Genomic DNA, 27978 nt, shown 5'->3' with positions numbered 1-27978 from the left:
ATGGATCTCTATTTTGACATCAGTGTTCATTAGAAATGATGACATTTCATGTGAGTATAAATATCAATGTGAAAAAGAAAAGGTAGGAAGAACCTTGAATGTTTAAGTAATTGGTGAAATGACAGGTGTGTGTCTGTGTGTGTGTGTGTGTGTGTGTGTGTGTGTGTGTGTGTAATTGATTTTCAGTGAATGGTTCAGGTTCTTGTAGGGCCTCCGAGAGAGCCCAGGTGAACCTTTCAATGAGTTGGTATCTGTATTCGGAACATGGGAATCTCTTAGTCCAATAGTCAATCGGGCAAGCTTTGAGTTCTTGAAGAGTTTCAGTCCTCAGCGATGGTGTTGCAGACCCTTGTGAGCAATCCCTAGGGTATGCTCAGAGCCCTCATTAGAAGGTACCAACCTGTGACAATTTCAGGCAGCATTTCCCAAAGAAGTACCGCTTGATTCTCTGTCCTTGTCAGTTCCCTACACTCCCTTACACTAGTTATGTGATCAGTGTGTTTCAGGATAATCTCCACATGTGATTTTTGCTATTTCCTACTAGTCCTGTTTCTCATCTTCTTCTTTTATAGTAGGGGTTGGGAAGCAACCTGTGTGGTGTAGGAAGGGGTGTGGTAGTTGTCTGCCTTCAGAGGACCGAATGATGCCTAGAAATTGTACTGTAATTTGAGGTCAATTGTCCATCCTCTGAGTGTCAGGAATTCCATCACTTTACTTTGATGCTAGTCTGTTCTTCAAGCTGTCCTCAGAAATAAGGACGTCATCCATCTAGGGAATACTGGTTTGTGTGTATGTTTTCATTTTAGGAAAGACCTTGCTGTTCCTGAAAATAATACTGTAGAGCACCCTTTCCTGTTCTTATTGGCCATCAGTCAATCTTTTCTGAAGTATTTGTTTATAAATAGAATTTTATGGTTGATGAACAGTTTTTCTTTATTGACAAGTCTTTGTCAGTGTGTTTATTGCAAACCTTTACTTCCCAGCCTGTGGTTCACTGTTTCATTTTCTTATGGTCATAAGATAAGGTGAAATGTCACATTTTTATGAAGTCCCACTGAATTCTTTTAAATGGTTATTGCACCCTATGTCTTACCCCAAGATTGACAGGTTCTACGTTTTCTTTCAGAAACTGTCCAATGGGAAGCTACAATCCATCTCAAATTTATAAATTGCATTTTTAATTCTAATAGGATATTTATAAACTGTTTTGGATTTTCTATGTACACAATCGTATTATCTGTGAATAGTCACAATTATCCCCTCAATTCTTATACTTTTTGTTTTTCTTGCCTTCTAACACTGGTAGATTCTCCGATGCAACATTGAATAGTTCAGCATTGTTTGAAGATTTTAATATACGTTTCTCAATATCTGACAGAAAAACAGACAAAACATTGGTAAAAATGTGACCTAATTGACATATAGGGAACATTCCATAATAAATGCAGAATACATTATTTTCAAGAGGTCATAGACTCTTTACCCAAATAGATGATAGGTGGGGCCACGAATCAAGTCTACAAATGTTAAACCCTGAAATTAACTAGATTATATTCTTAGACCACAGGGGCATTGAGCCACAGTCATAGTGAAAAGAAAACCAGGAAGTCCTTCAATGTTTAAAAATTAAATGGAACTTTGCTACATATCCTAAAGGTCAGAGAGGGAATCTCAATGGAAATTCTGAACTTTTTCTACATGAGTGCTCACACACAATGGCACTTTCTTTGTGAAGAGCATTATAATAACCTAGACAGGAGTTCAGCCTTAAGTCAGAGTTCTGCCTGCCCCAGCCACACCTGGCAGCCTTGGCCTGTGGTCCCCCTCAGCTGTCCTTTCTGGTGGCCCTGAGCTAAGGGGGTCATCATGGCCATATGGAAATGGGAAGCTCCCCACTCATAGTGATGGCGGTGCCCCATCTCCAGCTGCCCTTTCTGGTGGCTCTGAGCTAAGGGGGTCAACATGACCGGATGGAAATTAGAAGCTCCGCACTCTTAGTGATGACGTTGCTATCGTATCATCCTCACCAGTCCAACAACATGATTTCTGAGTGAAATATGACAGAAGAACAACTTCTTGGCCTTCCTTCAGATTTGAAAATCATCTGGTGAGTCATCTTTTAGGAATATGGATTCAACATGTGTTCTTTCTTCTGGAAAAGAAATAGACCCAATAGCAATTATGGCTTCCTGAGCACCTGTTCCTGAGAGACATCATACTGGCTCTTTGCAGCATTCTGCCTCTTAAACTTCTCAACTAGGGTGTAGATATTTTTAGGCACATGTTCAGGTGGTTAGACAGGGACTCAGATGATATGAGTCACAGAGGATTTTAGTGTCAGAAACCTAAGTGGGATCCCCAAATTGACTCCAAATCCCTTGTTGTTCCATACAGGGTACTATTTCCCTCTTATCTCTGGTATTCTCAATCTAGAAACCTATCAAGTATCAGGATTTTCTTCTCATGTGTAAAACTGGAACGTATTCAGCGGGCCTTTGCACCTCTGCCCATGGTGATCATTAAGATCATTATCTCAGTGGAGGACCTCTGGGTAAGATACTCAAAGATCCTTAGGAATACAGACAGTATAATATTTTTCTGATATTAAAGTTACTGAAACCAGCTATCTTTTTTAGTCGATTCAGGCTCGGGTATGTTCAGAGGGTGCTGAAAAACAGGTCTGAAATAGTATTTAAAAACACTCAGCTCAGCCTTTTCTACAATGTGAGCCAATGCTTATAAACATGGCTAAAATATTCCCTTACCTACGATGACTTCCCAGCCATCGTAGTGTTTATATGGTATGACTGTGACTTACATTAGTCAACATTTGCAGAGAAAGAACTTAGTGCATCCAGGGGGCACTTCATGTTGAAATTAGTTTGTGACAACGAGCTACTGTGTTTTATTCTGCAGTCCAAGGGAATGGTGCCAGACATCTCTAAGGTGTCTAGCAGTTCTACAATTCTGATATTAAGTGGTCTGTGTGCTTCAGAGATTTGGGCAGGAGAAGGGCAGGAGTCCAGAGACTGTGAACACTTCTGTTACCTGTGCTGACCATGGAGCAGGCAGGCTTCTGTGGGCATCATTTTGATTTCTTGGTTCTCTTGTGAAAGGTGCTTTTGCCTCAAATTCCTCCATTTAGGAGTAATTATAATGATAAAAGGAATTTTTATATTATATCATCTGTGGTCCCTGATCCTGGGCTCCCAAGGAAGGTATCCTTTCACATTTTACCCGGCTCAAAATGACTGGGGAACACTTCAAAGCATGGGCCCTATTTCTGCCCCAAGCACATGTTGTACATCTGCTTCGAGAAGAAAACAATAACCAAAAAATGCAACATAAAGATAAGAAAAAATAAAGAACCTCTTTGGCTCCCATAAGATTAAAGTCATACTGACATGTACGTACTGATAACATAATAAAGAGTCTGTCACATTCTGGAATCTCAGAAGATCCTCATTGTGGTGTGTAACTCTGTACATAAAACAAAACAGAAAAAAATATATAAGCCTGCCCCAAATGTTCCTTCCCCAGAGCACTCCCTTCTTGGTGAAGATTGTGTCTCCCAGGCAGCTCCTCTGACTTGGGTTTGAATAAAGGTCTCTTTCTTTCTCTCTAAAATGTTTTTAAAAGTTCATTCATGCAGTGTCGACAATAACAGTGTTTTCTATTTAAGTGAGAAATAAATGTTCCACTCTAGTTGCATTGGGAATAGACGAATTGAGGGTTTCTTTAGAAGAGTAAGTCTGCCTTCCAGAAAAGGTAAGGTCATTGGTCTATTGAGAATGAAGATAATTACTGCTAAAGAACAAGTATGTGTTGCCCCTTCACCCAGAAACCAAAGCAGGTGTGCAGGCTTAACGTCAGAGGTGCCTTCTTCTCCCCAGCTGACAGCACTTCTCTGCTCTGGCTCCAAGACACCCGAGGTTTTGAACGTCAGCATTGGAGTCAGCGAGGCAGCTTGTCACAGGACGCCAGTGTTCAGAGAAAGCACAGGTATGTTTCGCCAAATGTCCTATCTATGTCAGGCCTGGAGGTAAAACCTCTCATTATCCCAAAACCTCCTGGGCTTTTCTCTTTTCTCTAGTTGAGCCACAAAGTAAAATTGAAGTAGCTGCCAGCATTCTCGGTTTGGTGCAAGAATTACTTAGTTTCCCTGCAGGTAGAACTTTGCAGGGGATCACAATTTCTCTGTCCATTTATTCCTTACAAATGTATTTTGACCATCTGTTTCCTAGGAACACTCTTTTATTAGAAAGGGAAGGTGAGATGCACTCTGTGCCTGTTTGTAACATCTAATTTGTTCCTTCATCTAACAGTGTTTATTCAATTGGGCCTAAGATATGGTTGAGTGGCCAGCATCTAGAGTTAGGTGGCTTTTTTTCATCTGATACAGACTTGGATGATGTCATTTGACAAAGGTGATGTTTCATCATTGATTAGTTTATTCATCAGAAGAGTTAAAATTAGGGTGGAGGGAAAATTCAAAATTATCCAAAGCGGCCTGTTCCTGTTTAATAGTTGAGCTTGACTTTCTAGTTTTACTAAATGTATTATTTCGATATTTTGAGGTGCCATATTCTTTCTGTAGTTTCTTTGGTGGTGGAGTCAGAAGGAGAGTCTGGGAATTCTTTTGGATAGTGGCATACTGGTGGCTTCAAGGGGCTTGGCGTCAGGAGCCTTGGGGTGAAGTCTGCAACTGCTTGCCTGACCCTGGGTGCATCTCCCAGAGGTTTTGTTTCCTCTTATGAAATTGCCGGCAGATAATGTTCTGCTTAAAGGGGAACCCTCCCATCCTGTTAGTGGGAATGCAAAGTGGTGCAGCCAGTCTGAGAAACAGTGTGGGGGTTCCTCAAAAAGTTAAACATTGAACAACCACATGATCCAGCAATTGCTCTCCTAGGTATTTACCCTCAGGATACAGAAATGCAGATTAGAAGGGGGTCCATGCACCATGATGTTTATAGCAGCAAAGTCCACAGTAGCCAAACTATGGAGAGAATCCCAAAGTCCATGCACTGATGAATGGATAAAGCAGATGTGGGATACATATATATAATGGAATATGACCCAGCTTCAGAAAAATGAAATCTTACCATTTGCAAGGATGTGGATGTACCTAGAGTGTATTAAGCTAAGCAAAATCAGTGAGGAAAGACAAATATCCTATGCTCTCACACTTGTGGAATTTCAGAAAGAAAATATATGAACAGAGTTGAGGGGTGATGAGAGAGGCAAACAAGGAAATAGACTCAACCGTGGAGAACAAACTGAGTGGTGCTGCAGGACAAGGGTGTGGGGGAGGGAGAGTTAAATGGGTGAGGGGTATTAAGGAGGGCACTTGTGATGAGCACCGGGTACTGTATGCAGGTGAGGAATCACTAAATCCTACCCCTGAAGCGAATATTCCATGGCATGTGAACTACCTGGATTTTAAGTAAAAGAAGAAAGGAAAAAGTGTTCTGCTTCATGAAAAATTAGGTAAAATTGTAGTGATTTGGGCTGTACTATTCTATAGAGGATAGATGTAAAACACCCTGTTGTGGGATACACTAGTTTCTTATCACATAAGGAGTCCTCACAAAGCTGCAATGAAAGATTCAGATCTCAGAGCATGTTCGTGTTCCACTGATAAGTTACAGTTTGCACAGGTAGGAAAGCAGGTGGAGAGAAACACAACAGAAGGGAAAATTAGGTGTGAGCCTTTCATTAGTTACTGCTATAGCTTTCTCATGAAAGCCTTGTGCCAGTGTGATTTTGGAAGAAGAGGAGGAATCCGGGAGCTTTTCAGGAGAAAGGGGAGTTCCAGGTCTAGGTAAAGCTGAGAGGGGTCCCAGAGGAGAGCTGAATGCATTCTGCAGCAGGCTGTGGGCAGGGTGGACTCCAGGGGTGGCTGTGGGTTTCCTGGGTGAGAGTTGTGACAGGTGAGGGCTGTGTGCAAGTTCCTGGCTGTGGACAAGTGAGGCACAAGCTGAGAGCTGGCAGAGAACCTTCTTCTGGGCCACCAGCCTCACCCAACACACACAGCCTCATCTTCTGTCCCTGTCACTCCAATTCAGACTTCTCCAAATGTGAGTGAGAACACATCAAGAGCATTCTGAACAGAAGGGAAAGCATGTGGAAAGGCTCTGGGGCAGGAGAATTCCAGGTATGTCCAGGAGCAGCAAGAAGGCCCTGTGGCCACAGGAGACAGCTTAGGACATGAGCTCAGAGAGGTGACAGAGGGTGAAAGAAAGCTATTCCAGGGCTATAACCCCAAGAGATGCTGTTTCACTGGGCCATCCTGGCTACAGTGTTGAGAACAGATGACAGAGGGTTGAAGTTGGCAAGGCATGTCAATGACGAAGCTTTTCCAGGAACTCGGGCACTGTGGACCAGACAGGTGGCCTTGGATGAAGTGGTTAGACCTATTCTGGGTCCATTTTGAAGATGGAGCTCACAGGATTTGCTGATGGGTTAGCTATTAGGAGCAGGAGAACAGAGGAATTGGGGTAACTCCCAGCTGTTGTGGTTTGTCCTGATCGAGGGGAAGGAGAGGGTTTCTCGGGGGGTAGGAGGTAGTCCGTGTTCTGCATGCTGAGGAAGGTGCCTTTCCCAGTGGATCTGCTGAAGTTTGTGTCTGGGAGGACCTTTCACATCTCCTCCCTCAGCAATGCTGAAGTACAAGTATCCCCCAGTTTTTAAACGTTCACAGTAAGACACTGGGCTTTCTTGAAAGAACTAGGTTATTACCCAGCTTCAGTAAGAGGAAGAGACCTGAAGAGGATTTCCCTCTTATGAAAAAAAGTGAACAGTGAGAATCGCGTTCAGCATCTGTTTTGGGGAGAAGCACGACAGAGGCGGCATGCACCCCAACCAGCTCCTTCCTCTGGGAACCGCTCTCCGCATCCAGCCACCAGCACTTTGAATTGTGTCTGTGAGCCTCTGCAGTGCTTTATCTTCCTTTATGCTGGGCCTCAGTTAGAAACTTGTGTGCTGAGGCCTAAGAAAAGCCAAAGAGAAGGAATTTTGGAGTCTGAGCACACTGTCTAATTGTTCGTGTAAATTAATGGTCATTCCTTCTGGACACCATTTCTGCTGTGCAAGGTTTCTCAGAAGCCCTGTCCTTTCAAAGAGCAGGGAAACCTATACCCCATGCTGCAGGGTTAGTTTTAGTCTCCATGCTGGACAGAACATTTCATGACTGTCGGATTTTGTCACTCAAACATTGAGACTTTAACCAACTTCACCCGTTTCTACCACCCCATCCCCAAATCTGGCACCTACCAATCTGCTCTCAGTATCTATGCGTTCAGTATTTTTTTATTCCACGTGGAATGTACATGAGAGCATCTGGTATTGGTCTTTCTGTGTCTGAGTTACTTTGCATAAGGCCCCCAAGGTCTGTGTTTCCATGTCTGGTTCTTGTGAATAGTGTTGCAGTGAACGTGGGAGTGCATCTGTCTTTTTGAGGCAGCATTTTTGTGTTCTTCCAATCAATTCTCAGTAGAGCCATTACTGGGTCATGGGGTAGTTGCATTTATTTTTTCAGGAACCTCCATACCGTTTGTCACAGTGGCTGCACCAATTTCCATTCCCACCAACAGTGCACAGTGTCTCCTCGTCTGCACACCCTTGACCCTACCTGGTGTCTGTCTCTGGGACAATTGCTGTTCCAACAGTTGTGACAGGATAGCTGATTGTGGGTTTGACTGATGTTTCCCTGACGATATTTAGTGATGTCGAACAACTTTTTCTGTCTGTTGGCACCTGTGTGCCATCTTTGGAAAGTATCTATTCACATATTCCTCCCATTTTTTTATATAGCTTTTTTTTTTGTTTTGATTTGTACTAGTGTTGTGTGTATTTTGGATATAAGCCTCTTCCCACACATATGATTCACAGATATTTTTTTCTTATTGGGTCAGTGGCCTTTTAAGTTTTTGATGGTTTCTTTTGCCGTGTGGAATATTTCAGTTTGATATTGTTCCAGTTGTTTATTTGTGCTTTTGTTGCCTTTGCATTTGGTGTCTGATCTGAAGACTCTTTGCCAAAACCAATGTCGAGAGACTTAGTACCTGTGTCTTCTTGGAGGTTTATGGATTCAGGTCTTATGTTCAAATCATTCATCCATTAAAAATTTTGTGTGTGGTGTAAGAAAGTGGCCCAGTTATATTCTTCTGCATTTAGTGTCCAGTTTGCCTGTTACCGCTCACTGAAGGGACAGTCCTTCCCTCATGGCATATCTTCTGCTGCTTTGTCGTAAGTTAGGATCATCTACCTGTGGGTAAGTTTCTGAGCTTTCTCTACTGTTCCACTGACCTGGTGTCTGTGTTTCTGCCAGTACCATCCTGTTTTGATGACAATAGCTTTGTAATCTTGCTTGAAATCCAGGTGTGTGTTGACTGCACCTTTCTTTCTCCATGTTGCTTTGGGTATTTGGGGTCTTTTGTGATTCCATTCAAGTTTGAGGACTGTTTTCTATTTCCTCGAATAATGCCACTGGAATTCAGACAGGCATTTCATCACATCTGTCGATTGCTTTGGGTACGATGGACATGTTCACATAATTAACTCTTCCAGTTACGGAGCATGGCGTATGCTACCATTTGTTTGTGTTGCCTTCCAAATCTTTGACCCATACATTCTGCCCCCCTCGACACTCATGTTTTTCATTTCTTTTCTGCCATGTGTTGAGTGTACTATGTCTTTCTCATTCTTGCTTCCTTTAATTCTAGATTTTTTTATACAATTGTAAATGGCGTTGCTTTTTAAATTTCTCTTTGCGAAAGTGTGTCATCAGTATACAGAAATGCAAGAAGTTGGGTCATCTGGGTGGCTCCATAAGTGAAGCGTCTGCCTTCAGCTCAGGTCATGATCCCAGAGTTCTGGGATCGAGCCCTGTGTTGTGCTCCCCGCTTAGCGAGGGTCTGCTTTTCCCTCTTTCTGACACTCCCCCTGCTCGTGCTTTTTCTCTTCCTGTCAAATAAATAAATAAAATCTTAAAAAAATAAAGACAACAGATCTCTGTATATTGACTTTATATCCTGCAGCTTTCTTGAATTTGTTTATTCTAACAGTTTTTTTTGTGTGTGTGGAATCTTTCCGGATTGCCTGTCATTTGCAAATTGTGACAGTTTCCTTATGGATTTCATATCTTTCTCTTTTTTAAAAATTGTTATTCACCTTACAGTACTTCATTTGTTTTTGATGTAGTGCTCCATGATTCATTGTTTGCATATAACACCTAGTGCTCATTATGACACGTGCCCTCCTTTTTTTTTTTAAAGAATTTACTTATTTATTCGACAGAGATAGACACAGCCAGCGAGAGAGGGAACACAAGTAGGGGGAGTGGGAGAGGAAGAAGCAGGCTCACAGCTGAGGAGCCTGTTGTGGGTCTCGATCCCATAACGCTGGGATCACGCCCTGAGCCGAAGGCAGACGCTTAACTGCTGTGCCACTCAGGCACCCCAACACATGCCCTCCTTAATACCCATCACCAGGATAACCCATTCCCCTTCCCCTCCCTTTCTGCAACCTTCAGATTGTTTCCCAGTGTCAGTAGTCTCTCATGGTTCATCTCCCCCTCTCATTCCCCCCCCTTCACTTTTCCCTTCCTTCTTCTAATGTCCTCCATGCTATTCCTTCCATTCCACATAGGAGTGAAACCATATGATAATTGTCTTTCTCTGCTTGACTTAATTTCACGTAGCATAATCCCCTCCTGGTCCATCCACGTTGGTGCAAATGGTGGGTATTCATCCTTTCTGATGACTGAGTAATATTCCATTGTATAGATGAACCACATCTTCTTTGTCCATTCATCTGCTGAAGGACATCTTGGCTCCTTCCACAGTTTGGCTATTATGGACATTGCTGCTATGAACATTGGGATATAGGTGCCCCTTCTTTTCATTACTCTGTGTCTATGGGGTAAATACCCAGTAGTGCAATTGGTGGGTCGTAGGATAGCTCTGTGTTTAACGTCTTGAGGATCCTCCATATTGTTTTCAATAGTGGCTGTACCAGCTTGAATTCTCACAAGTGGTGTAAGAGGGCTCTGCTTTCTACACATCCTCTCTGACTTTTTTTTTTAATTTCCTGTGTTGTTAATTTTTTTTTCAAGATTTTATTTATTTATTCCACAGAGATAGAGACAGCCAGCGAGAGAGGGAACACAAGCAGGGGGAGTGGGAGAGGAAGAAGCAGGCTCATAATGGAGGAGCCTGATATGGGGCTCGATCCCATAATGCCAGGATCACGCCCTGAGCCGAAGGCAGATGCTTAACCACCGTGCCACCCAGGTGCCCCCAGCCTTGTTAATTTTAACCATTCTAACTGGTGTAAGGTGGTATCTCATTGTCGTTTTGATTTGTATTTGCCTGATGGCAAGTGATGTGGAGCATTTCTTCATGTGTCTGTTGGCCACTTGTATGTCTTCTCTGGAGAAGTATCTCTTTGGGTCTCCTGCCCATTTTTGGGTGTCGAGTTTGAGGAATTTTTTATAGATCTTGGATACCAGCCCTTTATCTGTAATATCATTTGCAGATATCTTCTTCGATTCCATAGGTTGCCTTCTTGTTTTGTTGATCTTTTACTTTGCCGAGCAGAAGCTTTTTATCCTGATGATGTGCCAATAATTCATTTTTGCTTTTATTTCCTTTGCCTTTAGAGACGTTGCTTGCAAGAAGTTGTTGTGTCCAAGGTTGAAGAGTTCTTTTGATTTTGATATGAGACAGGAATCCATTATCTTTCCTTCCTGATTGTATTCGAGTCCTCTGTCTTTCTTGGTGAGTCTAGCTAAGTTTGTCAGTTTTGTTTATCTTTCCAAAAAAGGCAGCTCTCATTTTCATTGGTTTTTTTTTCTTTTTTGGTCTTTTTAGTCTCTGTTGGATTTATTTATGCATTCCTTTTTGTTATTTCCTTATTTCTACTAATTTGGGGCTTTGTTTGTTGTTTTATTTTCTAGTTCTTTACCACATAAATCAGGTTGTTTATTGGAGAGCATTCTCATGGATTGATGAAGACTTGAATTTCTATGAATGTCCCCCATAAAGCTACTTTTGCTACATCCCATAAGTTTTTGTAGGTTGACTTTTTCATCAGTGTCAAAGTACTTCTAATTTTTTTTTTGATTTCTTCTTTGACTGTTGGTTGTTCAGTAGCATGTTGTTAAATCTCCACATATTTTTTAAGATTATTTATGTATCTGACAGAGAGTGAGACAGCGAGAGATGAACGCAAGCAGAGGGGTAGGAGAGGAGAAGCGGGCTTCCCACTGAGCAAGGAGCCTGATTCGGGGCTAGATCCCAGGATCCTGGGATCACGACCTGAGCTGAAAGCAGATCCTTAACGACTGATCCACCCAGGCCCCCCAATCTCCACCTATTTTTGACTGTCCCATTTTTTTCTTGAGACTGATTTCTAGTTTCATATCATTGTGTTTGGACAAGAGTTAAAGCAGAAGGTGAAGAGAGCGTTCAGATGAAAGGTTTGTTTCCTGGAGGGTTTTCTGAGGGCAGACCATGAGTTCCGTGGGGACGGAGGAAGGTTTTGTGAGACGGGGGGTGGGGTTAACCCTTGTTAGAATTACTGACTACTACCGTGCAGGCTGTGTGCTACCATTCACACCAAAGTCCTGATGGACTTGTACTTCATTAGAAATATTTTCTAGGAGGTGTAGGCATAACCTTCACTTAAAGAAAGGTGCCATGTGGGTTCATTGCATGACCCCAGGTCAGCAACCAGGATGTATGGTATTGTCGGGGATCAGAACCAGGCTTTCTGTGGGAAGTGACAGAAATAGGGTATGGTGAGCTCCATGACCATAGGTGAGGTCCCCAGTGACCCACTGGGTGTTGGGTTCTGTGGATCTGTCTCATCAGGTGCTGTGGAATTCAGGGACACCCTCCTGTCTGTGGATTTGCGTGGAGACAGATAGACATCAGTGTCTGGCCAGGCCCGAGGGTCTCACTGGACCACCACCAGAGGTGCAGCGTGCAGGGGAGCCACTGCTTGGTTTTCACAAAAGCTGACCAGGCACTTTGACCGTGATTCCTAGCAGCTGCAAGGGGAGAGCAGGCCGGGAGTGGTACACACTTCCTAGAGTTGTGGTCAGGACTAGTCTGGAGCCCACTGAAGTCAGCCACACCTGGCACAGAAGGCACCCATTCAGTGTTGCTGTGGGCACTGCTCCCATGGCACTTTCGGGCCGGCTCCATGCTTCCACCTCCTGCTTTTCATCATCATCTTCAAGGTCATGTGCCTCTGCTCTTGCCCCATGGCCTCCGGGGTATTGTCAGTCCTCCATCTGGCCCTCGTCCCTGGTGCCCTGTGCAGTCCGATGCCAGGGTAGCCTTCTCGAGACAAACATCTGGCCCTGATGGAACACTTCCATGGATCTCGTATGTTGTGAGGATGTTGCCCTGCCCTGGAAGGGGGCTGCAGGTCCCCAATCAGGAGAGCCATGTCTCCCTTTTCAGCATGGCCTGCCGCCCCTCAGTCTTCTTCAGGGAAGCTCTCCCCACTTCCTGAGATGCCAGCTCTGAACTTCAAACTGAATGTTATTTTACACATCTCTATGCCTTAGTTCATCCATGGTATGTTTTTCAACCCCGTTAGTGGGTTTTTCAGTTCTGAAGGGCTGTCTGCTCAAGGAGGGGATGACCTGGGTGGGGCAGCTTTCCCTCTCATCTCCCTCAGAATATCTCTGAGCCCTGGGACCAGCTGTTCCACTGAGGATTGAGGGACACGAGCCAGCCCATCCTGAGCCCAGGCTGTGTCAGCTGTGTAGATGGATGCGTGTCGGAGTGGTGGGCAGCTGGCATGGGCCAGGGGCAGGCAGTGTCTTCTCATTCCTTCCCTCCCTTCCTCCCAGAGGTAGCTCAGAGCAGCCTTCAACCCCTGCATCTCCAGATCCCTTGACCTATGCCTCCTGTGTTCAGCTGGTGACCTTGGAGTTTCGCATGGATTCTACGTCCCGTACCCTCTCCCGGTGCAGTTCCTGGATCAGGGGAGGGGTCGGACTCTTGTCTGCTTTTGGTCTTCTTCCTGTCCCGCACCAAGCCCACCCACCGTTGCATCTTCCATGTATGTGCTTGGAAGCAAGCCCATCCACAGGGAACCTATTAGCCAAATGGATCCAGGCAATGAACATTGAAGTAGAGATCCAGGATCCATAATATACCTGCTCTGAAACCTGTCCCAAAGTCTGTGACTCTCTCACACTGAAACAGAAACAATAATAGCTTTCTGGACTGTGAAGTGACATGTGTCTCTACTTCCAATCTTGAATGCATAGGTGCTGAGCCTGGACAGAAAAGGACCATGGCTCCCGTGGCTTGGGATCCACAGTAAGAACTCAGTGAAATTGGAATTCAAGGCATAGAGCGAATAATTATTGTAGAGTGAATCCTCCCAAGTAGTGCTTATGGACATTGCACTGGAAAAGCTTTTTCAAAGAGGTTCCCGAAAGACAATTCTTTTTTAAAAATTTATTTTAATTCCAGTAGAGCTAACATACAGTGTTACATTCGTTACAGGTGTACAATAGAGTGATTCAGTAATTCTATATATTACTCAGTGGTCATCAAGAAAAGCATCCTATTAATCCCCTTCATCTATTTCACTCATCCCTCTATTCACCTCCTCTCTGGTAACCATCCGTTTGTTCTCTATTGTTAAGAGTTTGTATTTTGCTGTGTCTCCTTTTTCTCTTTTAGTTATTTATTTTTGTTTGTTTTTTAAATTTCCCATTAGAGTGACATCGTATGGGATTTGTCTTTCTCTGACTGACTGATTTTAGTTAGGATAATACTCTCTAGCTCCATCCATTTGTCTGCAAATGGCAAGGTTTCATTCTTTTTCAAGCTGAGTAATACTCCATTGTGTGTGTGTGTGTGTGTGTGTGTGTGTGTGTGTGTGTGTGTGTGTAGAATACACACATCTGTCATCTCACTTGTCAATTTTTCTACAGACACTTGGGTTGCTTCCATATTGTGATACTGTAAATAATGGTGCAAGAAACATAGGGGTGCACGTATCCTTTTACGTTACTGTTTTCCTATTCTTTGGGTAAATACGAGTCGTGTGAATGTTGTATCGTAGGGTAGTTCTATATTTAATTTTTTGAGGAACCTTCATGCTGTTTTCCACGGTGGCCACCACAGTTTACATTCCCACCCACAGTTCATGAGGATTCCCCTTTATCCACATCCTCCCAACACCTGCTCTTTGTTGTGCTTTTGATGTTAGCCATTCTGACAGGTTTGAGGTATTACCTCATTGTCCTTTGGATTTACATATTCCTGATGATGGGTGATGGTGAACATCTTTTCACGGGACTGTTGGCCATTTGTATTTCTTCTTTGGAGAAATGTCTGTCCATGTCTTCTGCCTATTTTTTAACTGGATTATTTGTTTTTTGGGGGTCGAGTAGTATCAGTAGTATATGTTTTGGACACTATCCCTTTATTGCATATGATCTTTGCAAATATCTTCTCCCTTTGAGTAGTTTGTCTTATTATTTTTATGTTTTCATTGTTCTTCTGCCATGTGGAAACTTTTAATTTGCTGTATATCCAATAGTTTATTTTTGCTTTCATTTCCTTTGCCTCAGGACACAGTCTAGAAAAACGTTGGTATGGTCCATGTCAAGAAGTTACTGTCTTCCCTTCTGTAGGATTTTTATGGATTCAGGTCTCATATTGAGGTCTTGAAACTGTTCTGTGTTTGTCTTTATTGTGTAAGAAAACAGTCTGATTTCATTCTTTTGTGCGTAGCTGTCTAGTTTTCCCAACACCATTTGTTGTAGATACTGTCCTTTTCCCTTTTGATATCGTTGCTTGCTTTGTGGAAGATTCATGGACCACATAATTGTGGGTTTCTGTCTGAACTTGTATCCTGTTCCTTTGGTCGCTGTGTCTATTTTTGTGCCGTACTGTCTTGTTAGGATGACTGCAGCTTTGTAGTATAACCTGAAATCTGAAATGGTGAGTCCTCCAGCTTTGTTTTTCTTTTCCACATTGCACTGGCTGTTTGAAATCTTTAGTGGTTCCATACAAATGTTTAGGATTTTTTATTCCAGGTCTTTTGTTCTTTAATTTAAATTCAGTTAGCCAACTTACTGTACATCATTAGTTTCAGATGTAGTCTTCAATAAATTTTCAGTTGTGTGTAACACCCAGTGCTCATTGTATCGTGTGACCTCCTTAATGCTACTCACCCAGTTACTCCCCCCCAACTTCTGCTCCAACAATCATCAGTTTCTTGTGATAGTTAAGAGTCCATCATGGGTTTTCTCCCTCTCTGATGACTTCCCATTCTATTCTCCCTTCCTTCCCCTATGGTCTTCTTCCTTGTTTCTGATATTCCACATAGGAGTGAAAGCATATGATCATTGCCTTTCTTTCATTGACTTATTCCACTCAGCATAATACCCTCCAGCTCCACCCAGGTCGGTGTGATGGTAAGTATTCATCCTTTCTGATGGCTGAGTAATATTCCATTATATATATATATATATATATATATATATATATATATATATATATATATATATATATATATATACACACACATATGATCCACATCTTTTTTTCCATTCAGCTATCCATGGTCATCTAAACTCCTTCCACAGTTTGTCTGTTATGGATATTGCTGCTATGAACACTGGGGTGCATGTGTCCCGTCTTCTCTACCTCTGTCTCTTTGGGGTAAATACCCAATAGTGCAATTGCTGGGACATAGGGCAGCTTTATTTATAACTTCTTGAGGAAACTCTGTACCATTTTCAAGAGTGGCTGTACCGGACTGCATTCATACAGGGGTGTAAGAGGGTTCCCGTTTCTCCACATCCTCTCCAACATGTATAGTTTCATGTCTTCTTATTTTTAGATATTCGGCCTCGTGTGATATGGCATCTATAGGGGTTTAGATTTGCAGTTCCCTGAAGCTAAGTGATATGAAGCATTTATGCATGTATCTTTTGGTCACCAGTACGTCGTCATCAGTGAAATGACTTCCCATTTTAATCCATCTCAAGACCTAAAGCTGGGTAAGGCACTGAAGCTGGATGATGCCATCGGTTGGAATTGTGGAGAATTTCAAAAGATCACCGTGGAGAGCAAGTTTAAAGGTCAGTGTGAAGCTGCTAATTGGAACTGGGGAGATCTCTGAAAGTGGGGTTTGCCTGGGATGGGCTGAGGGGAGCCCTCCGATTTTCCTATGAATCCTTGCTGCAGCCCCAAATGGACAGTTTCCTGCTGTGGGGCAGGCTGAGTCCTCTAGTCGTGCAGAGGTGAGCCCAATGCCTGCTGCCTTGGAGGCAGGCAAACAGGGAGGGACCCTCAGCAGAAGACCCAGGGTTAGGTTAGGCCTCAAGAGACAGCAGGTCCAAACTGCCCAATGCTCAGAGAACTCCCAGGCTGAGTGAGATGAGGGCACAAGGGCGGGTGAGTGTGAGCCTTGGGGTTTCATCCGGAAGGGCCCACAAAGGTCGGGGTTCACCAGAAGGGGCTCTCAGGGGTGCCCCAATTCTCTTGCCCTGAATGCTGTGTTGTACCCCAAAATGGTACAGTTTACTGTGGGCTGCAGGCTGAGTCCTACGGTGGGGCTTGGGTTTCCCCAGTCCCCTAGAGTGGGGTGCCAGGACCCTGCAGAGGGACGCTTCTGTGGCCAACCTAGGGTAAGGGTTAGGGTCCAGAAGCCTGGCAGGGACAATCTGCAGGCTGTGCAGCGAGCTCTGTGGAGGGCTGAGAGGAGGCCATGGGGGAGGGTGAGCATGGGCCTCAGGGTTGGGGCAGGGGGGCTGCCAAGATGGGGATGGGCTCTGGGGGCCTCCCCAAGTCCTCATGCCCCGTAGGCTCCGTAGAGCCCCAAGGGGCACGGTTTCCTGTCGGGTGGCAAGCTGAGTCCTGCGGTGGGGCACAGGTATCCCAATTCCCCAGGGCTGCAGTATAAGGCTCCTGGGGAGGCCCCCACACCCGCGGCTGACCTAGGGCTAGGGTTAGGCCCCAGGAGACCCGCAGGCCCAATCTGCTGGCTGTATGGCGAGCTACACGGGCTGAGGTGAGGGTGTGGGGTGGGTGAGCGTGGGCCTCAGGGTTGGGGTGCGGGAGGCCGCCGAAGTTAGCTGGTGCCTCAGGAGTCTCCTCCTGGTTCTCCCGCCCTGAATGCTCTATGGCCTCCCAAGGTGCACGCTTTCCTGCGGGGTGGCAGACTGAGTCCTGCTGTGGGGCTCAGGTGTCCCGAATCCCCTCAGCCATGGCTCCAGGCTCCTGGGGAGGGGCCCCTCCACAGATGAACTAGGGTTAGGGTTGGCGCCCAGGAATCCCGCAGGCCAGATCTGCCCACTATGTGGCGTGCTCCGCTGCGGGCTGAGGTGAGGGTGCGGGGTGGGGTGAGCATGGGCTTCAAGGTTTGGTTTAGGGATCGCCGAAGTTCGCCGGGGTCTCTGGGGGCCCTCCAGGTTCTCCCGCCCTGAATGCTCTACAGCCTCCCAAGGGGCACGGTTTCTTGCAGGCTGGCAGGCTTTGTCCTGCAGTGGGACTCAGGTGTCCCCAGTCCCTGGGGCTGTGGCACCAGGCCCCAGGGGAGGGGCCCTACCCAGCCGACCTAGGGTCAGGTCTAGGCCCCAGGAACCCGGCAAGCCTGATCTGCCGGCTCTGCAACGAGCTCGGTGGCAAGCTGAAGGGAAGGCGTGGGGCGGGATGCGCGTGGGCCTCAGGGTTGGGGTGTAGGGGGCCGCCGAGGATCACTGTGGGCTCAGGGGCGCCCTACCAGTTCTCCTGCACGGTATGCTCTGTGGTGCCCCAAGGGGCATGGTTTTCTGAGGGGTGGCAGGCTGAGTCCCGTGGTGGGGCTCAGGTGTACCTAATCCCCGGGGTTAGGTTACGGATTAGGGTATGGGTTAAGGTTAGTGTATGGGTTGCGGTTAGGGTATGGGTGAGTGTAGGGGTTAGGGTTAGGGTAAGGAGAGGGTACAGGGTAGGGTTGGGTTTAGGGGTTACAGGTTAGAGGTTATGGGTTAGGGTACAGATTAGGGTTTAGGGTACGGGTTAGGGTTTAGGGTTTGGGTTTAGGGTTAGGGTTAGGGTTGGAGTATGGGTTAGGGTTAGGTTACGGGTTAGGGTACGCATTAGGGTACGGTTTAGGGTACGGGTTAGGATAAAGTTTAGGGTAAGTGTTGGCGTACGGATATGGGTACGGTTTAGGGTACAGGTTAGGGTTAGGGTACGGGTTAGGGTTAGGGTACAGTTTAGGGTTATGGTACAGGTTAGGTTACGGTTTAGGGTTAGGGTGAGGGTACGGGTTAGGGATCGGGTTAGGGATAGGTATAGGTTATGGTTTAGGGTTAGGGTATGGGTTAGGGTACGGGTTAGGGTACAGGTTATGTTTAGGTATGGGTTAGGGTATGGGTTAGGGTCCGGGTTCGGGATAGGGTACGGGTTAGGGTATGGGTTAGGGTACGGGTTATGGTATGGGTTAAGGTTAAGGTAAGGGTACTGGTTAGGGGTAGGGTACGGGTTACAGTTTAGGGTTTAGGGTTACGGTTAGGGTATGGGTTAGGGTTAGCATACGGGTAGGGTTAGGGTATGGGTTATGGTATGAGTTATGGTATGGGTTAGGGTCTGGCTTTAGGGTTTAGGGTTAAGGTTATAGTACGGGTTAGGGTACTTGTTAGGGTTATCTTTAGGTTTAGTGTAAGGTTTAAGTTACGGGTTAAGGTACAGTTTAAGGTTAGGGTTACGGTACGATTTAGGGTACAGGTTAGAGTACATATTAGGGTTACGGTTAGGGTTAGGGTACAGGTTAGGGTTAGGGTTAGGGTATGGGTTAGAGTTAGGGTTAGAGTATGGGTTAGGGTACGGGTTAGGGTTAGGTTTAGGGATAGGTTACGGGTTAGGGGTAGGTTTAGTTGAGGGGGTAGGGTTAGGGGTAGGTTTAGGGGTATGGTAGGGGTCGGGGTAGGGTTAGGGTTTAGGGTTATGGTTTGGGGTTTGGGGTTAGTGGTTAAGGTTAGGGTTTAGTGTTTAGGGTTTCAGGATTCGGGTTAGGGGTTAGGGTTTAGGGTTTAGTGTTAATGTTAGGGTTTATGGTTTAAGGATTAGGGTTTAGGGTTAGGTTTAGGGTAGGGTTAGGGGTAGGGTAAGGGTTAGGGTTAGGATTAGGATTAGGGGTTAAGGTTTAGGGTTTAAGGTTAGGGGTTAGGGTTAGGGTTAGGGTTAGACCCCAGTAGGCCATCAGGACCGATGCGCTGGCTGTGCGGCGAGCGGAGGAGGGGGCGGAGGTGAGGGCGCTGGCGAGCGGGATTATGGTATCCAGCGTTTTGGCGCATTTGGCCTTTGAATGTCGTTAGAGACTCGGAGGGCCCTGCCCGTTCTCCTGCCCTGAATGACCGGCGGCGCCCCTAGCGGCACGCGTGGTGGCGGGGTGGCAGTGTGAGTATGGCACTGTGGTTTGGGGGTCCCCAATGCCATGCGTTGCAGTGCAAGGCCCCTTGGGAGAGGCCCCTCTGGGGCCGTCCTAGGGTTAGTGTTAGCACCCCGGAGTCCGGCAGGCATAATCCGCCAGCTGTGCCGTAGAGGAGGACCAGGCCGAGGTGAGGGCGCCAGCGAGCTGGAGCGTGGGCCCAAGCATTTTGGCGCGGGGGGCCTTGGAAGGTCGCTGGGGTTTGGAGGGCCCTGCCGGTTCTCCCTCCCTGAATAGCCAGCGGCGCCCCTAGTGGCCCGGTGGGTGGCGGGACGGCATGGTGAGTAAGGTGCTGGGGCTCACAGGTCCCCAATCCCTGGCGTTGCTGCACCAGGCCCCTTGGGAGGTTCCCCTCGGGGGCCAACCTAGGGTTAGGGTTAGCCCCCAGGAGGCTGGCAGGCCCGATCTGCTGGCTGTGTGAGGAGCGGAGTTGCGGGCCGAGTTGAGGGCGATGGCGAGTGGGAGCTTGGTCCCCAGCACTTTGGCGCCCTGGGCCTTCGAATGTTGCCATGGCTCATAATGCCCTGCCCATTCTCCTGTCCTGAATAAGCAGCTGCGACCCTAGCGGATCCATTGGTGGTGAGGCGGCAGTGTGAGTCCCGCACTGCGGCTCTGGGATCCCCAATCCCCATCGTTGCAGTGCCAGGCCCCTTGGAATGGGCTCCTCCTGGGCTGACCTAGGGTTAGAGTTAGCCCCCAGGAGGCCGGCAGGCCCAATCCTCTGGCTGGGCAGCGAGAGGTGGGAAGGCCGAGGTAAAGGCCCTGGCAAGTGGGAGCGTGGACCCCTGCATTTTGGCGCGGGAGGCTTCAAATATGGCAGGTTTCTCCAGGGCCCTGACCAATCTACCACCCTGAATGACCGGCAGCGCCCCTAGCGGCTCGGGTGGCGAAATTGTGGCAGGGTGAGTCCGGCTCTGGGGCCCTGAGTCACCAATCCCAAGCATTGCAGAGCCAGGCCCCTTGGGATGTGCCCCATGGGTTCGACCTAGGGTTTTGGTTAGCCCCCAGGAGCCTGGCAGGCACTATCCACTGGCTCCAGCAAGCAGAGGGGCGGGCCGAGGTGAGGGCACTGGCGAGCAGGAGCGTGGGAGCCAACTTTTTTGAACGGGGGGCCTTCGAGGTTGCAGGGGAAATGGAAGGCCCTGCCAGTTCTCCCACCTGAATGACCCGCGGCGCCCCTAGGGGCCCGGGTCGCGGCAGGGCGGCAGGTGCGTCCGGCGCTGGGGCTCGGGTTCTGCAATCCACCGCGTTGCTGCACCAGGCCCCTTGGGAGGGTGCCCTCGGGGGCTGACCTAGGGTTAAGGTCAGACCCCAGAAAGTCAGAAGGCACAATCCTCCAGCTGTGCGGCGAAAGGAGTAGTGGGTCGAGGTGAGGTCTCTGTGGAGCGGGAGCGTGGGCCCAAGCGTTTTGGAGCGGGGTGCCTTCGAATGTCTTCGGGGACTCGGCCGGCCCTACCCATTCTCCTCCCTGAATGACCGGTGGCGCACCTAGCTGCCCTGGTGGCGGCGGGGCAGCAGGGTGAGTCAGGCGCTTTGGCTCTGGTATCTCCAATCCCCACGTTGCGGTGCCAGGCCCCTTGGGAGCGGCCCCTCGGGTGCCAACCTAGGGTTAGATTTAGCCCCTAGGAGGCTGGCAGGCCCTATTCACCAGCTGTGTGGATAGCGGAGTGGTGGACTGAGTTGAGGGCGCTGGTGAGCGGGAGCGTGGGCCCGGGCGTTTTGGTGCCGGGGGCCTTTGAAGGGCACCGTGTCTTGGAGGGCCCTGTCGTTTCTCCCTCCCTGAATAATGGCAGCAGCCCAAGACCCCAGGTGGCAGCTGGGCGGCAAGGTGAGTCAGGCATTGGGGCTCAGGGGTCCCAATCCCCGGCATTGTGGCACCAGGCCCCTTAGGAAGGGATCCTCAGGGGCCGTCCTAGGGTTAGGGTTAGCGCCCAGGAGGCCGGCAGGCCCGAGTCGCCGGCTGTGCGAGGAGCGGAGGTGCGTGCCGAGTTGAGGGTGCTGGTGAACATGAGCGTGGGCCCAAGCGTTTTGATTCGGGTTGCGTTCGAGCATAGGCGGGGGTTCGGATGGCCCTGCCCGTTCTCCCACCCTGAATGAACGGCGGCGCCCCTAGTGGCCCGGGTGGGGAGGGGAGACAGGGTGCATCCGGCGCTGGGGCTTGGGGGTCCCCAATCCCTGGTGATGCGGCGCCAGGCCCCTTGGGAGAGGCCCCTCGGGGGCAACCTAGGGTTAGGTTTAGCCCCCAGGAGGCCGGCAGGCCCTATTCGCCAGCTGTGTGGAGAGTGGAGTGGCGGACGGAGGTGAGGGCGCTGGTGAGTGGGAGGGTGGGTCTGCCGTTTTTGCGCGGGGGGGCCTTCGAAGGTCGCCGTGTCTCGGAGGGCCCTGCCTGTTCTCCCGCCCTGAATGATCCGCAACACCCCAAGCCCCCGGGTGGTGGCTGGGCGGCAGGGTGAGTCAGGAGCTGAGGTTCGGGGTCCCCAATCCCCGGCGTTGCTGCGCCAAGCCCCTTGGGAGTGGACCTTTGGGAATCGATCTAGGGTTATGGTTAGCCCCCAGGAGGCCGGTGGACCCGATCAGCGGCTGTGCAGCCCGCGGAGGGTTGGGACAGGGTGAGGGCACTGGCGAGACTGAGCATGAGCCCAAGCTTTTTAGTGCGGGGGGCCTTCGAAGGTCGGCGGGGCCTCGGAGGGACCTGCCCGTTCTCCCGCTCTGAATGACCGGCGGGGCCCCTAGCGGCTCGGGTGGCTGAAGGGCAGCAGGGTGAGTCCAGCACTTGGGCTCGGGGTCCCCATCCCCGGCGTTGCGGCGCCAGGCCACATGGGAAGGGCCCCTCGGGGGGCCGACCTACAGTTAGGGTTAGCCCCCAGGAGGCCGGCAGGCCCGATACACCACATGTGCGTCAAGCGGAGAGTTGGGCCAAGGTGAGGGTGCTGGTGAACATGAGCCTGGGCCCAAGCATTTCGGTTCGGGGTGCCTTCGAAGGTCGGCGGGGGTTCGGAGGGCCCTGGCAGTTCTCCCACCCTAAATGAATGGCGGCGCCCCTAGCGGCCCGTGTGAGGCGGGCGCCAGGGTGCATCCGGCACTGGGTCTTGGGGGTCCCCAATCCCCGGTGTTGCGACGCCAGGCCCCTTGGGAAGGCCCCTCGGGGGCCGACCTATGGTTAGGGTTAGCTCCCAGGAGGCCGGCAGGCCCTGGGCCTTCGAATGTTGCCATGGCTCGAAGGGCCCTGCCCGTTCTCCTGCCCTGAATAACCAGCGGCGCCCTTAGCGGCTCCGTTGGCGGTGGGGCGGCAGGGGGAGTCCCGCGCTGCGGTTCGGGGATCCCCAATCCCCAGCGTTGCGGGGCCAGGCCCCCTGGGAGGGGCTCGTAGGGGGCCTACCTAGGGTTAGAGTTAGCACCCAGGAGGCGGCAGGCCCAATCCTCTGGCTGGGCGGCAAGAGGTGCGCGGACCGAGGTAAAGGCTCTGGGAGCAGGAGCGTGGGCCCCTGCATTTTGGCGGGAGGCTTCAAATGTCGTCGGTTTCTCCAGGGCCCTGTCCATTCTCCCGCCCTGAATGACCGGCGGCGCCCCTAGCGGCCCGGGTGGCGACAGTGCGGCAGGGTGAGTCCGGTTCTGGGGCTCTGAGTCACCAATCCCCAGCGTTGCAGAGCCAGGCCCCTTGGGATGTGCCCCACGGGGCCGACCTAGGGTTTTGGTTAGCCCCAGGAGCTTGGCAGGCCCTATCCACCGGCTCTGAATCAAGCGGAGGGGCGGGCCGAGGTGAGGGCGCTGGGAGCAGGAGCATGGGAGCCAACGTTTTTGCACGGGGGGCCTTCGAAGGTCAACGGTTGCTCGGAGGTCCCTGCCCGTTCTCCTGTCCTGATTGACCGGTGGTCCCCAAGCGGCTTGGGTGGCTGAAGGGCAGCAGGGTGAGTCCGGCACTTGGGCACGGGGTCCCCATCCCCAGCGTTGTGTCCCCAGGACCCTTGGGAAGGGCCCCTCGGGGGCCGACCTATGGTTAGGGTTAACCCCCAGGAGCCGCGCAGGCCCGATACACCACCTGTCCATCGAGCGGAGAGTTGGGCCGAAGTGAGGGTGCTGGTGAACATGAGCCATGGCCCTCGGTTCTGGTTCGGGGCGCCTTCGAAGGTCGGTGGGGGTTCGGAGGGCCTTGCCAGTTCTCCCACCCTGAATGAATGGTGGCGCCCCTAGCGGCCCGGGTGGGGAGGGGCGACAGGGTGCATCCGGCGCTGGGGCTTGGGGGTCCCCAATCCCCGGCGATGTGGCGCCAGGCCCCTTGGGAGAGGCCCCGTGGGGGCAACCTAGGGTTAGGTTTAGCCCCCAGGAGGCCGGCAGGCCCTATTCGCCAGCTGTGTGGAGAGTGGAGTGGCGGACGGAGGTGAGGGCGCTGGTGAGTGGGAGGGTGGGTCTGCCGTTTTTGCGCGGGGGGGCCTTCGATGGTCGCCGTGTCTCGGAGGGCCCTGCCTGTCCTCCCACCCTGAATGATCGGCAACACCCCAAGCCCCAGGGTGAGGTGCTGAGGTTCGGGGTCCCCAATCCCCGGCGTTGCTGCGCCAAGCCCCTTGGGAGTGGACCTTTGGGGATCGATCTGGGGTTATGGTTAGCCCCCAGGAGGCCGGTGGACCCGATCAGCGGCTGTGCGGCCCGCGGAGGGTTGGGACGAGGTGAGGGCACTGGCGAGACTGAGCATGAGCCCAAGCTTTTTAGTGAGGGGGGCCTTCGAAGGTCGGTGGGGCCTCGGAGGGACCTGCCCTTTCTCCCGCTCTGAACGACCGGCGGGGCCCCTAGCGGCTCGGTGGCTGAAGGGCAGCAGGGTGAGTCCAGCACTTGGGCTCAGGGTCCCCATCCCCGGCGTTGCGGCGCCAGGCCACTTGGGAAGTGTCCCTCGGGGGGCCGACCTACAGTTAGGGTTAGCCCCCAGGAGGCCGGCAGGCCCGATACACCACCTGTGCGTCGAGCGAAGAGTAGGACCGAGGTGAGGGTGCTGGTGAACATGAGCCTGGGCCCAAGCGTTTCGGTTCGGGGCGCCTTCGAAAGCCGGCGGGGGTTCGGAGGGCCCTGGCAGTTCTCCCACCCTGAATGAATGGCGGCGCCCCTAGCGGCCCGTGTGAGGCGGGGCGCGAGGGTGCATCCGGCACTGGGTCTTGCAGGTCCCCAATCCCCTGCGTTGCGACGCCAGCCCCCTTGGGAAGGGCCCCTCGGGAGCCGACCTATGGTTAGGATTAGCTCCCAGGAGGCCGGCAGGCCCTGGGCCTTCGAATGTTGCCATGGCTCGAAGGGCCCTGCCTCTTCTCCCACCCTGAATGACCGGCGGCGCCCCTAGCGGCCAGGGTGGTGGCTGGGCCGCAGGGTTCATCTTGTGGTGGGGCTCAGATGTCCCCAATCCCTGGCGTGGTGGCGCCAGGCCCCTTGGGAAGGGCCCCTCTGGCGCCTACCTAGTTTTAAGGTTAGTCCCCAGGAGGCCGGCAGGCCGGATCCGCCAGCTGTGCGGCGAGCGGAGGGGCGTGCCGATGTGAATGCGCTGGCTAGCGGGAGCGTGGGCCCAAGCGTTTTGGCGCGGGGGGCCTTTGAAAGTCACCGGGGTCTCGGAGGGCCCTGCCTGTTCTCCCGCCCTGTGAGGACGTTGCCCCTAGCGGGCCGGATCACAACGGGTTGGCAGGATGAGTCCGGAGCTGGGGCTCGGGGGTCCCCAATCCCCGGCGTGGCATCGCCAGGCCCCTTGGGAGAATTCCCTCTGGGCTGACCTAAGGTTATGGTTAGCCCAAAGGAGGTCGGCAGGCCCGATCCGCCGGCTGTGCGACGAGCGGAGGGATGGGCCGAGGTGAGGGCGCTGGCGAGCGGGAGCTTGAACCCAAGCGTTTTCGCGTGGCGGGCCTTCGAAGGTCGCCGGGGTCACGGAGGGCCCTGCCCGATCTTCCGCCCTGAAATAGGACAGCAACCCCTGCGGGTAGGGTCACGGTGAGGCGGCAGGGTGAGTCCGGCGCTCGTGCTTCTGGGTCCCCAATCCCTGGCATGGCGGCACCAGGCCCCTTGGGAAGGGTCCCTCATGAGCCGTCCTAGGGTTAGAGTTAGACCCCCAGGAGGCAGGCAGGCCTGGTCCACCGGCTGTGCGGGGAGCAGAGGGGTGGGCCGAGGTGAGGGCGCTGGCGAGCAGGAGCATGGGCCCTAGCGTTTTGGCGTGTGGGGCCTTCGAATGTCGCTGGGGGCTCAGAGGGCCCTGCCTGTTCTGCCCTGAATGCCCGGGGTGCCCTAGCGGCCAGGGTGGCGGAGGGGTGGCAGGGTGAGTCCGGAGCTGGGGCTCGGGGGTCCCCAATACCCTCCATGGCACTGCCTGTCCCCTTGGGAGGGGTCCCTCACGGGCCGACCTAGGGTTATCATTAGCCCAAAGGAGGCTGGCAGGCCCAGTTCACTGGCTATGCGGCATGCGGAGGGGCTGGCCTAGGTGAGGGCGCTGGTGAGAGGGAGCGTGGGCCCAAGCGTTTTGGCGCGGGGGGCCTTCGAAAGTCACCAGGGGCTCGAAGGGCTCAGCAAGTTCTTCCGCCCTGAATGACCGGCGGCGCCCTAGCGGCCCTGGGTGGCGGCGGGGCAGCAGGATTAGCTCAGAGCCGGGGCTCGGGGGTCCCCAAGCCCCAGTGTGGCGGCACCAGGCCCATTAGGCGGGGCCCCTCGGGGGCTGACGTTGGGTTTGTGTTAGCCCCCAGGAGTCCGGCAGGCCTGATCCGCCAGCTCTATGGCATGCAGAGGGGCTGGCCGAGGCAGGGCACTGGCGAGCAGGAGCGTGGACCCTAGGGTTTTGGCGCCGGGAGCCTTCGAATGTCGGCGGGGGCTCGGAGGGCCTTGCCCGTTCTCCCTCCCTGAATGACCGGCAGAGTTCCTAGCGGCCCGGGTGTCGGCGGCGCGGCAGGATGCGTCCAGCGGTGTGGCTCGGGGATCCCGAATCCCAGGCGTGGTGGTGCCAAGCCCCTTGGGAGGGGCCCCTCTGGGGCCGACCTAGTGTTAGGGTTAGCCCCCAGGAGACCGGCAGGCCCGATCCGCCGGCTCTGCCGCATACGGAGGGGCTAGCCGAGGTGAGGGTGCTGGTGAGTGGGAGCGTGAGCCCAAGAGTTTTTGCGCGGGGCTTTCAAAGTTTGCTGGGGGCTCGGAGGGCATGCACATTCTCCAGCCCTGAATGACCAGCGGCGCCCCTAGAGGCCAGGGTGGCTGCGGGGCTGCAGGGTGAGTCCGGCGCTAGGGATCAGGCATCCCCTATCCCTGGCGTGGCGATGCCAGGCCCCTTGGGAGGGGCCCCTCGGGGGCCGACATATGGTTTGGAGTTAGCTCCCAGGAGGTCGACATGCCTGATCCACCAGCTGTGTGGCGTGTGAAGGGGCTGGCCCAGGTGAAGGCGCTGGCGAGCGGGAGCATGGGCCCAAGCTTTTTGGCAAGGGGGCCTTCGAAGGTCCCCTGGGGCTCTGAGGGCCCTGCCAGATCTCCTGCCCTGAATGACCGGCGACGCCCTTAGCCCGCCAGGTCGTGGTGGGGCGGCAGGGTGAGTCAGGCACTGGTGCTCGCGGGTCCCCAATTCCCGGCAGGGAGGCACCAGGGCTCTTGAGAGGGGCCCCTTGTGAGCCCACCTAGGGTTAGTGTTAGCCCCCGGGAGGCCGGCAGGCCCGATCCACCGGCTGTGCGGCCAGTGGAGGGGCAGGCTGAGGTGAGTGTGCTGGTGCCAGGTAGCGTGGACCCATGCGTTTTGGCGCGGGGGCCTTCGAAGGTCGCCGGGGGCTTGGGAGACCTTGCCCATACTCGCCCTGAAAGACTGGCGGTGCCCCTAGCAGCCCGGGTTGCTGAGTGGAGGCAGGGTGACTCCAGCGCTGGACTCGGGGGTCCCCAATTCCCGGCGTTGTGGCACCAGGACCCTTCGTAGGGGCTCCTCGAGGGCCGACCTAGGGTTAGGGTTCGTCCCCAGGAGGCCGGCAAGCCCGGCACTAAGTGGTTTTGGCAATGTAACAAAAATGCCATACACTTATCTGTAAGAAATAACAGTGTACAGGAACCCTCTTAGCCCTAACATCATCCTTTGTGAATATGGAAGCCAGCCCCAAAGTGGTCATGGAAGTCTGACGAAAGGGCTAAGCACTTTTCTCTGAGTCACCACACTTTACAGGGAAAGACCAATGTACATCATCTTTCACGAGTAGGAAGCATTAATGAAAAGGTTCTGGAATTTCGAGGACTCTGACCCATCCTTATTGGTAATAAACCACCCTGTACAGGAAAACACCTTCAACTCTCATCAGCCTCCTCAATCCTGATTCCGATTCAACTTTGGGGGTGAGGGACTAGGGAAATATTCACATCTTATTGCTAAGAAAGAACGATGTCAGGGTAATGCCCTTCAAGTCACATCAGCCTTCCTGAAGACAGAAGCAGGAATCCAGGTGGTTATGTTACCATGAGGTAAGGAAGATGAGCATATAAGTGAGAAACAACAGTGGGCAGGACCTCTCTTCCAACGAACAGTATCTTTGCTTAATGTTGAAT

This window comes from Ursus arctos, unplaced genomic scaffold (genome assembly GCF_023065955.2).
Source record: "Ursus arctos isolate Adak ecotype North America unplaced genomic scaffold, UrsArc2.0 scaffold_33, whole genome shotgun sequence".
Taxonomy (NCBI): domain Eukaryota; kingdom Metazoa; phylum Chordata; class Mammalia; order Carnivora; family Ursidae; genus Ursus; species Ursus arctos.
The sequence above is the reverse complement of the archived record's forward strand: the minus strand, read 5'-3'. Positions refer to the sequence as shown.